Below are 10,657 nucleotides of genomic sequence, written 5' to 3' on the forward strand. Positions count from 1 at the left end.
AAACAGAGCCAACAGGCGACGGAACGGGTCTCTGAGTCACGAACCGAGATCGAGCACCGTGTCGAATTTGTGGTGTACGGACGAGCGGCGGGGTAGGTGTTTGCGGATGGTATCCAGGAAGCAACAGAACTCGCCACGCGAGTAGCGAGTGCTGTGTGTTGCGCTCAGTATAGATGCTTCCGATCGCAGGAATTACACAGTAGTGGTTCTGCTAACAAAAAAAAAAAAAATTGTAGGCCGATTAAGCCTCTGTTTGTTGGGTTCAGTACGTTTGATCAGCTAATATTACACCGATAGCGGCATGTTATTTCTAGGTTTCCAGATGAAAATAAATGATGGTGTCGCTGAAGATCTTGCGCAGCCCTCAACACAAAAGACGGGGGTCTGAAAAAGTGACTCAAAACACAAGTGTTTGTGTTACACACACAAACAGAAAATTTTTTGTTTTGTGTTGAGGGTTACGGAATATGTTCGCGCGCATCTGTCAAGCCCTTATCTCAGGGCTGTTTAAAATGCTGGCTTTATGGAAAGGGCACCCTGCAATATACCTTAAGCGTGTGATCGGTAGGTCGTAGAAAAATGTGGGGAATAAAATTACACCTTGTACCTAAAGTTTAGCTTTCGGAGGCAAGGAAAAGCATTAGATAAAATTTGAACATTACGAGTAATTACAGCAATTGCGCATCAAGCATGATGGAGGGGGGAAGAAAAATATGCAGGAATTGCACAGCAGGCGACGTTCCACTTAGAAACTCACGTGTAATTAATAACGCTTGTTTTTTATGTGTACGTTTCCTGTCCATAAAATTGACCTCGTATTCTTTTTTTTCTTCTGTGTATTCGCCTATGCCTGCCCGCCGCGGTGGCTCAGTGGTTACGGGGCTCGGCTGCTGACCCGAAAGAAGCGGGTTCGATCCCGGCCTCGGTGGTCGAATTTCGATGGAGGCGAAATTCTAGAGGCCCGTGTGCTGTGCGATGTCAGTGCACGTTAAAGAACCCCAGGTAGCAGAAATTTCCGCACCCCTTCACTCCGGCGTCCCTCATAGCCTCAGTCGGTTCGGGACGTTAAACCCCCATAAACCATAAGCCTTCATCTATGCCTGCATTACACAGGTGGATACTTGTCTCTTCCGTTTTGAGCTTGTCAGTTTGTAACTAGGGGTTGGCCGCACTGGTAGAATGCACATTGTTTCCTTTAAGGAGTCTGCTTGTTCCCTTCACGTCTGCGTGCTGTTCTACCAATGTACTACGGCGCACAGGGCTGAGCGTGTGGGGCTAGGTACTAAATACAGCGAAAATATCCGCTACTGGTTTATGCTTCTGCACGGCTAAAACACGTGGAGAGGATCATTATCGTTTGTGGAAACTGGCAGGTAGCGCGGTTAGGTTTTCTCAAAACCGTTTTTTTTTGCAGCGCCGGTTTCAGTTGTCCCGAAACCTCCTGGTTGCCGTCCACCCCTAACGACGTCATCGCATAAGATGACATGATCTAGCGCCAGATTACGGGATAATAAGTATAATGGAATGCAAGTGCACCTGAATACTTGTTTAACTGTGATCGTTACAGCTAAATAAACTCTAAACTGAGCACCCGAAGGCTTTCTTTACGATATTCTTTCTTCCATGTACCCATCAAACGCACAGCTGACGATCTAACCTGTTCGACACTACGTGAACGCTCTTTCAACTGTTCTTCTATCTCGCAGTTCCACGTCACGTCCTGCCCATCAGTTGCCGTCCTACTCGATCTTGGAGTAAAAGTTCCCTGCACGGTTCGAGCACTGTGCAGTCCTGGAGCGGTCGCCTGGCGCCACAACGGTGCGACCACAGCGCGCCCGTTTGCCGACTGCCGTGCCACTCTGTGCCAGTGCTGTTTCGGCGCTGGCTGCAGGACTGGTCAGAACGTTCCTCTGCTTCAGTCATGGAAAGCTGGCAGCTAGCTCCTGTTTTGAGGTGCTGTGCGGCCGTGGAGTCGGCCGCGCCTGAAGGCAGGACTTGAGACGCCCACCATGCTTTCTGGAGCGGCCACCACGCTGCCATCTTGTTACTGTCATCCAGCGGGGTGTGACGCTGACGCCACTAAAAGTATATACACATATACATTTACGCACACACCCATAAATATACACACCGCGATAGAGGCACAGTAACTTGATCCAATCGCGCTTGATGCACACAGAAATCAGAGGGATCTGAATGGAAGGAACGTTGTTTTTTATTTTGTTTTCAGAGTGAACGCTAGTCGACATGTGCTATAATACAGAGCGTGCAGCATATCTTGATCTATTTTAGATTTATTTTTCGCGCCAATAATGTGATGTTTATTATCACTACCCTGTTTTAGGGACAAATGTATGCACCTTCCACTTAATCTCTTGTCCAAAGCACTCTTTGGCACTTGCCTCGCACAGTGATAACATAGCATTACATGGGGTGGGCTGCCGCGACTTGAAATGGTACCCTGAATTACGGGGCTCAGGGCTCGAGCTTGTGTTGTGAATGGCACTCGGACCATACGACGGGGCGTCTGCGCAGCGATGCACTACTGACGTATGCGTGCGTCTGTGTCGTTGGAGCAAATCGAACGCAACTCGGGACGCTCCCCCACTTGCCTTACGTGCTGCCGCTAAACTTATAGCTCTTGCGTAAGCAGTGATGTCTCATTCAAGGAACTTTCTCAGGGGTATTATCGAACTAAAATTTGGTCGAAAGAAAAAAAAGGAATCTTCGAAAGTTTTGCACAAAAATTTAGAAATTAGCGAAAAAATGAAGGAAGATTTTCCGGCGGCTAAAGGTAAAGACCACAGCCAGGGAAAGGGCGCCAACTCGCAAACTTTTATTGTGGGTTGCCCTGCTTGAAATACGGGACGGAGAGGAGAAAAGCGCGCGCAAACGCGCGGAAAACGTATACCACTCGGGACATTTCTCCATTTTGACCTTCGTTAATCTAGACAAAAAGCGGGGATCAATAAAAAAATGTATATAAAATAACACACCGAAAATGCTGAGATTTTCCAAACTTCTTTAGAGAAAAACTGTCCAGAATAGAGATGTTCTGGTCTAAGTAAGTAAATATTTACTTATATAATGAAGCATCACTGTGCTTAAATGCGTGTGGGCTATGTGAGGAATTTACAACGCTTTTGTATTCATCTGCGGCCACGAATATAGTCAAGAGCCATTGTGATGCAGTCTTTCATTAGCATTCATTGATGCGTTCAGCCAGAGCGCATTTTGTCCAGGGCTTCACAGCTGTTTTCTTTTAGTTTATAGTTCGATAAGGTTATTAGCTACATGTAAAGGAAAATGGTTGCATTCATAGTCAACCTTCCGCGCAAAATATGGGGCAGTATTTTGCAACAAACTTTTCCGTAGATTTACTCTGGACCCCACCTTTGATACCGAGCGAACAGGATTTCCTTGATAGCATAAACCATTACGTCACAGGAGATCGCAACCCATAGTTATTTTTAAATTTACCTGAAGGAGTGTCTGTGATGGGACAGTAGATAAGGAGCGAGGAATTGAAAAGTGGCATTTAACAAAACATGACAACGAATGATCATGATCACCTTGAATGGTTATTTTAAACCGGTAGTAGTTTGTTATCGTTGCAATAATTGAAAGCCAACAGGAAGAATTCTGGAAGAAATGGTTGCAAAATACGGCTTTTTTGTCTTTGACTACCACCGGTTGCACACGGTAAAAAAGAAAAAAAGCATGGCGTAATCTCTTGCCAAGAATTGCTGCACTTGCTTTGTTAGGAGCGATCACGTCAGAGCAGCAGCAGTTGCAGGCGCTTGCAAACTTTTTATACTTGCAGTACAGATCTTATTTAGATGGAAGTGCGTTCATTAGTGAGATGATGTCATCTATCATACTTTTCACGACTTCAACTCCAAGGAAAAGCGCGACCCGAGCATTTATTCAATCAACGCGGGGCCATACTTTTGTACCGGAGCATACGGGGCGGAGTGCTGAGGGAAGGCCGTAAATTGACCTCAACTTACTTAAATTTTTTTACCTCACTTCCAGCTGAGAACACCTTCAAACTGAGACCTCATAATGCCAGGCCTTTTAGCTAACACAACCGTGTCTTTAACGACCATACGTGGAAGTTGTCCCGGGCATATTTAGCTCCTGTTAACTACAGTAAATTTACTTAGCCATCATCGTTCATCATTTACATATCATTCAAGATGCCGCTACCACCGCTAGAAGTTTAAGCTAATTAGGTAAGTTGGTATGTAGGCAGACATTCACTTCATGCTGTGGAACGAAGGGAAATACGAGGTATTATGAGGCGTTCTGGTACGCGTAAGACGCCACCAACATTTCTGATCAACGCAAGGAAGTTGTGGATAAGTTGCAGGATAAAAAGACCCTATGAAGCAGGAGTTAAAAGATACGCGACCTTGTGTTGTTTACCACAGGAATGCCTTACTTCTCGTGCTCCTTGTGAATTAGAGATATGGCCACGCCTATTGTTCATGGCGTCAGGTTATATCGAAGGAGCGAACAAGAAATCACCGGTGCACGAATCTCCGGCCAGTAGTACATGTTCTCTCAGGTGCTTGTATCTCCATTAAATATCTTGGAACCCCGTTGTACGTCCAGATTAATAACTTTAGACGAGTGGGTCGTGTATTCTTTGTGAGGAGTTTTTGAGATACCTCTGTACCGCTTAAAAACACATTTTCGATGGCGCGAAAACTTTCCTGATGTGCGGTTACTCATATTTCACTTGTAAGCACGAGGATGAAAGATGTTGCCTTTAATCACTAACGGAGGAACAGACGGCATTTAAAATGCATTTGTGCTGGACAACACTTTCGCGAAGAGTGCGTTCATGTTGTTGTTGTGACCGAGTGCTACTGACGTTTATGTCCGAAATTCAGCGGCGTTGCAAAGAACTAGCGGGTTTAATGAGCTTTACGCAATGTCTCTGCTTAGATCGCCGTTGCTGCACTACACAAGTTTAAGGCCTAACGTAACGAAAGATCCACCAGCCCCCTAGTTACTGTTTACTCCAGCTCCCGGAAAGAACAACACTTGGGCAGGCGTCATGGATAGTGGCAGTTAAGAAACTTGCAGAATATATAATAAAATCCTGGCATTTTTAACTCGCCGAATACAAACCTTCGGTTTATTTAAGTCGGCTAATCGGTCTCGCCAAGGGCGTAATACAGGGAGCCCCGAGAGCCGCCCTAAATTCGCGCTCTACAAAATGCGAAAAAATTTCCGGGTGCCTTCGAGTCCGAGTTGTTGACATTCGAATACATTTTTGTTTACCTCAACTTGTATTTTTGCAACAATGGCGAAGCTGATGGTGATCATCGAAGCACTCACTCTGTTCGTCCCTTGGGCATGGTAGGCACTGTGTTTGAGCTGCTCAAGGATTCCTGGTTTTCCTTTCCTTCGCCTTCTTTTTCTTCTTACAGCGCATGCGCAGGAACTAGAGCCCAAAAGCAGGCGTGCTATCAGGTCAGCTAAAACTTCCCGAGCTGATATGTTATCTAAGTCTAGCCAAGACGAGATCCCAGCGCCTCAAAAATAACTATTCTCTGAAGAGCTGACTGGCACCCATCTCCGGCAGTTGCAATACATTTACACTTGGTGGGAAGGGGCGTGTTGGACTTGTACAAGCTCCATCCCCGCTGCATGCGCATAAGGATACAGGGCCAAGTAAACGCACTCTCCCGCAGATACTGACGCGTCCAGGCAGAAATGTAGCAAGAATACGTGGGGTGCATGGATTTTTCTGCAAGAGCCGATAAGGCGCTCTTGCAGGAGCCGGTAAAGCGACACTCAGTCTGCTGCGTATAGAGACGGTCGATGTCCGAACGACCGCCAACACGCGTTTTTACAGACCTGGGGTGGTTCATCTTCCGGCAGGTGTACGCCTATGCCGACGCGCGACAACACGACGCAGCATGGTATCTCCTAGAACGGAACTAATGACTGCGGGAATGACGGTACTACCTATAGCAGCGGAGCCCCGTGTTCGGACGCGAACGACGCAGGCGCTTTTCTAGAAGTCCGAGGGACGGGTACGAAAAAAAAAGAAACTATTCCTGGAACAAGCGAGCCATCGGCCAGAACACGCGCCCAAAGTATTTTTTGCCTTCTGTTTTTCGTTCTTCCCAAGCCGTGCACACACACAGACCCCGGCGTTTTACTGCACGATCACTGATTGCGCCTATACGACGGCGCAGGTTAGCGGGCGTGCTACTATCGACTCCGGCGGCAAACACTGAGAAGTGCCAAGCCTATTAGCTCCCCCCTCTCTCTCTGCTCCTTCGCCTCATTTCCTCGCTCTCTCCTTTCTACAACTTCTTTTGCGCGAGAACAAAGTCCGGCGCAACTCCAATTTCGATCCAGGCCTGCGCCGTTCGAGGACACGGGGCTCGTTAAGAGAGAGACAGAGACACTCACGCCCACTTCGTCCAAGCTGCTGCCCGCCTTGTTCTTGTGTGCTCGGGCGCTTATAGTCGCGACGACGCAAGCGAATGCATCGCAGGCACCGCCCCAAGTTTAGGACGCGCGCCATTAGACAGGCGCTACTATGAAAGCTCGCAGTTGCGCTAGTTGTACGAACTCTTCCTCTGTTTGCGCACGCGACGGGCGACACCCTCAATCCATGAGACTTCGTCTTCGATGATCCGTCCACGTATAGCGTAACGAGAAGACTTATACGGCATATGTTTATGTAGTAGGCCGATCTGATGGTCTGTTTTTGCTGATGACAATTAGGGGTGGTTCAGATTTCTGAGAAGGGAGTCTTGAACGCTGGGAAAGAACTCCGGAATGCTGGGGCAAGCCAGAAAAAGCGTGACGCTAAAGCAAATCAGGGTCGGGACGTAATTATTACGACGAATCCGGTGAATAGTGACGAGAGTCGATTAAGCATCCAATACTGCAATGAAACGGCTAAGGTAGTCACGTTACAGACAAGAGTTGCGCGATTGTGAAATGCTTGAAAGACGCGTCATTTTTGCGTAACGTCTTAGACTATAACTTGTGAACACTAGCTTTTGCAAAGAAGCGAATAAATAAGCGATGGCTAAGTAGCTGGATAAAACAAGGTAGAGACACTGGCTTTCAAGGATCTTGAGAAAATTATTTAGTCAGGAGAAAAATACATTTGCAAAGCAGGGCAAAAGTCAGACCGGTGTGATCATCATGAAACTATTGATGACGTCATGTTCATCGCTCACGATCTTCGGTACGCAGATTTAGCTCGTCATTTTACCACAGCGCATTCGAAGGTACTACTGCATTTATTTTTTCCCGGAAGATTGCGCAACACATGCATTTTCTTGCACCGTGCTGGAAACGCGAAGTGAAAGAGGCGGAACGGAGGTTAACCGTGATACACTAAAGCGCCTTATAAAAAACGGTGTTAAACTCACGTCACTAATACCACCGCAGAAGCTGATATCACACCTTAGAAAAAACGTACAGTATGAGTCGCCTAATCCTTGTCGATTGTTTTCCCGTTCACATCACATTCGACAGGCCGTACTCATGTAACGAGATCACAAAATGGGATTTTTTGCTGACCTTTAAGGAGGCTCGGGAGGTCTCTTTTACACACTTTTGAACTAAAAAAAAACGCTCTTGGACCCTGACATGATTGTGCCTTGCGCAGGCAGATTTCAAACACTGAATTCCTAAGGCAAGGAAAGTGCGAGTGCAACTTTTGTGTTGATGTTGGTAGCTGGGGAAGGGAAACTCAGATTAAAGAAACGACCATCGTTTCTCGAGCTGCCGCCTCGAGCTATTTGTTCGAATACACCCGGTTGATCAGTTTATATCGCAAGGCAGTCCACACTTACTACAGTCTTTCACGTAACCTGTGGTCTTAACTGACGACGGGAAATGATATACTGGAGAACATACGCCACTTCTGGCTTTTTCCGTGACCAACCTCTTGAGGGCAAGCATCGCATTGTTACTTCCAATGCTCCCATTCAATAGGCCTGTTCACTGCTCATCATTTGAAAGGGCGGCAGGTTCAGAGCATGCCCACCCTTTATTTTCTACTTTTCACAACTTTTTTTATTCAGGAAGAAGACTAGTAGGATTCGCTCGCACCCTATTCAACTCTACGCTGACCTTCGTTCCATCCTCATCTGGTTCGTACTGTACGTGGAATCGTGTTGACCTGGCGATAGCCTCGCTTTCGGGTTGGCAGCTTGCAGCAACTCCTATACATATTCTTCGCTTCGAAATGGCTCTAGGGAAGCACGCGACCGAATCCCAAGCATTTTGCTCCGTGGAGTATGGTTCTTGAATTAAACTAAGGAGAGCGAAAAAAAAAAATAAGCACGGAACTTTGCACCGCCTTAAGGGAAGACTACGAACAGTGCAACCCGCCTTGTTTGCCGTCGTATCATTAACAAGCGTGACAGCACGGAACATTTAGACAGAGCTTTCTTTTCACAGCGTACACGAGCTTACAAATATTGTTTTTCTAGTCACCATCGTTGAACATTGACGACATAGCTTTTCACTGAGATGCCTACTCACGTGTTGATATTGCCATGACATTCCCAAGTGCAAGAAGAAATATACAAAATAAATTATCGAGCGTGCTTTTTCAAAAGTCGTGCACTTTCTAGCAGCATCGATGTTAAAGTTAGAGGTCGGCGTAGAAGCGACTTTATTTTTCTCTTTGAGACACGGGCGTCCGTAAGCTCTAGTCACTTTTTTGGTTTGCAATAGTGCTTCTTCTCGTGTGACAGCCCCCACTATCATCATTCTGCAATGTTTTTACCTGTACCAGTGAAAAGTTTCGTTTTATTCCTTATTTTGAGTGCGAAATAAAAGAGAAGTTCAATGAAATATTGTGCAGTTTTTCTCTCGTCGCCTGGCCTACTCGCAAGGTAAGAGTCCGTCTTGGCTTCTTGTAGCTGCGTGAAGGAAGTTGAGAGAGGGTAGAACATCGAATGGGTCAGCGCCTGATTGTCCCCTTGTTTCTTTTAACCGCTCACACGAGTAGGCACAGGGGAAGTTTTGTATTTAAGAAATAGTGTTCCGGCTCTGGGGGTGTTGTTAGCATTACACTAATCTTCACCAGACGCGTTTCCTGAGTGCTGAACGGTTGATAGTAGGAGAAAGAGAGGGAAGAAAAAATCCTGTAGATAAAAGACTCAGGGCCCAGCAGCCTGAGATATACACGTGGGGATGCCAGCGGCTAGATAAAGCACCATTCAGACATCTACAAACCGGTCCTTTGATCGCAGCGGCATCTATCAGCCGAGAGGTGAAAGTTCGCTGGCAGAAACAGAACCATACGGGAACTATATATCTCTTTGCCATACAAACCGGATACTGTCGTGGGTCACTTTTTTTTCTTAGCGTTTGGTCAGTCGGCCACAGTTAAGCGCATCCAGGCCTTACCCGTGCGGTAAGCGTTATGTTTCTTTAGAACAGGCGCCCAGTGACGAATACAAGGGGTGGAAATGAAAGAAAAAGCCAGCGAATGAGTGTACAAATGAAAGAGAGAACGCCAGCTGAGAGTCTCTGCTTTGTCATCAAGGCGCCAGTTCTTAACAGCGAAGGAGGTTCAAATAACGCGCGAAAATGGGCCGATTAGTGAAGACCCATCTCATGGAGGCTAGAAGAGTCAGAGAACTTTATCTGCCAACGGTGCTGGCTGTTGTGTCCGTATTTTTCACCATGAAGCTTGTTTAGTACTTTCACTGGTCAAGCCGAAAGTGTTTCTGGTTGCCCAATCCGCGGTAAAAACTGCCACAATATTTTGCCAGTGAAGTTATTTAAACCAGATATGTAAGAGGACGGCCCAGATTCTCGTTACCAAGTCCAGTGAAGTGGGGTTCTGGGATGGTATGAGTGAGAGAGATTAAATCCAATCAGAGATGAGCATGAAATTGTGGTAACGGGAAAGTATGGGTGAGACTCACAATTCAATTTAATTGTCATGTGGTCTGAACAGAGAATAATGCCTTTGGGTCCGCCTACAGGCATGACGGTAAACTAGAATGCAATGCTTCGAATTAACGTGACAAGAGAAAAAGTGATCCCCACAAAAAGGCAAAACGCACACACACGCACTCTTGTTGAACAGTGGCACTGCCATACACTTGCGTCACAAAACTGACCTTAAATAGATATTAGCTTCTGGAATAATACACATGTAATACATATTTGTGCGAGTACTGCATGCTAGACCTCTACATTACTCAGTAATAAAGCGGTTTGACTACAATATTACATTATGCATCTATATTAGCTACATTGCGCTACAATATTCAGTAGTGTGCTCGCTGACAATCTAGGTTGTTTCACAGGCAAGGTTAAAATTTGCACTGAGTGATCTCCACATCTCAAGGAGTTGACGTTATGACTTCACTTCGTCTAAATTAATTTACGCGTTGTTTACCCGTGTTATTGTGCGGATGACCAAGCAGCGAGCAGCAGGGCGAAGCCTAGGGAACAGCTTCTCCTGGCGCAGATTTTCGCGTCTACTTCGCCACGGACTCCGTTGGTAACGCGCTGAACAGTGCGCAGATAAATTTGCTCTTTATTGAAATACTAAGAGGGCTTCGTGTTGTTTTTCGAGCGCGAACGAAAACGATTGGCATTTTTATAGTCAGTACGATAAGCAATAAGCAGGCCATTGCAAGATTGA

The 10,657-nt window shown here is 46.2% G+C and overlaps 1 protein-coding gene across 1 annotated transcript in view; it reads left to right on the forward strand.

The window, feature by feature from the left end:
• LOC144122033 (insulinoma-associated protein 1a-like) overlaps nt 1-8,778 on the forward strand; it is an 80,598-nt gene extending 71,820 nt beyond the window's left edge. The window contains exon 2 of the mRNA XM_077655548.1: nt 1,707-8,778. The gene's annotated coding sequence lies outside the window, so the exon portion shown is untranslated. The remainder of the gene's footprint in view (nt 1-1,706) is intronic.
• Nucleotides 8,779-10,657: the final 1,879 nt, after the last annotated feature.

This window comes from Amblyomma americanum, chromosome 2 (genome assembly GCF_052857255.1).
Source record: "Amblyomma americanum isolate KBUSLIRL-KWMA chromosome 2, ASM5285725v1, whole genome shotgun sequence".
NCBI lineage: Eukaryota > Metazoa > Arthropoda > Arachnida > Ixodida > Ixodidae > Amblyomma > Amblyomma americanum.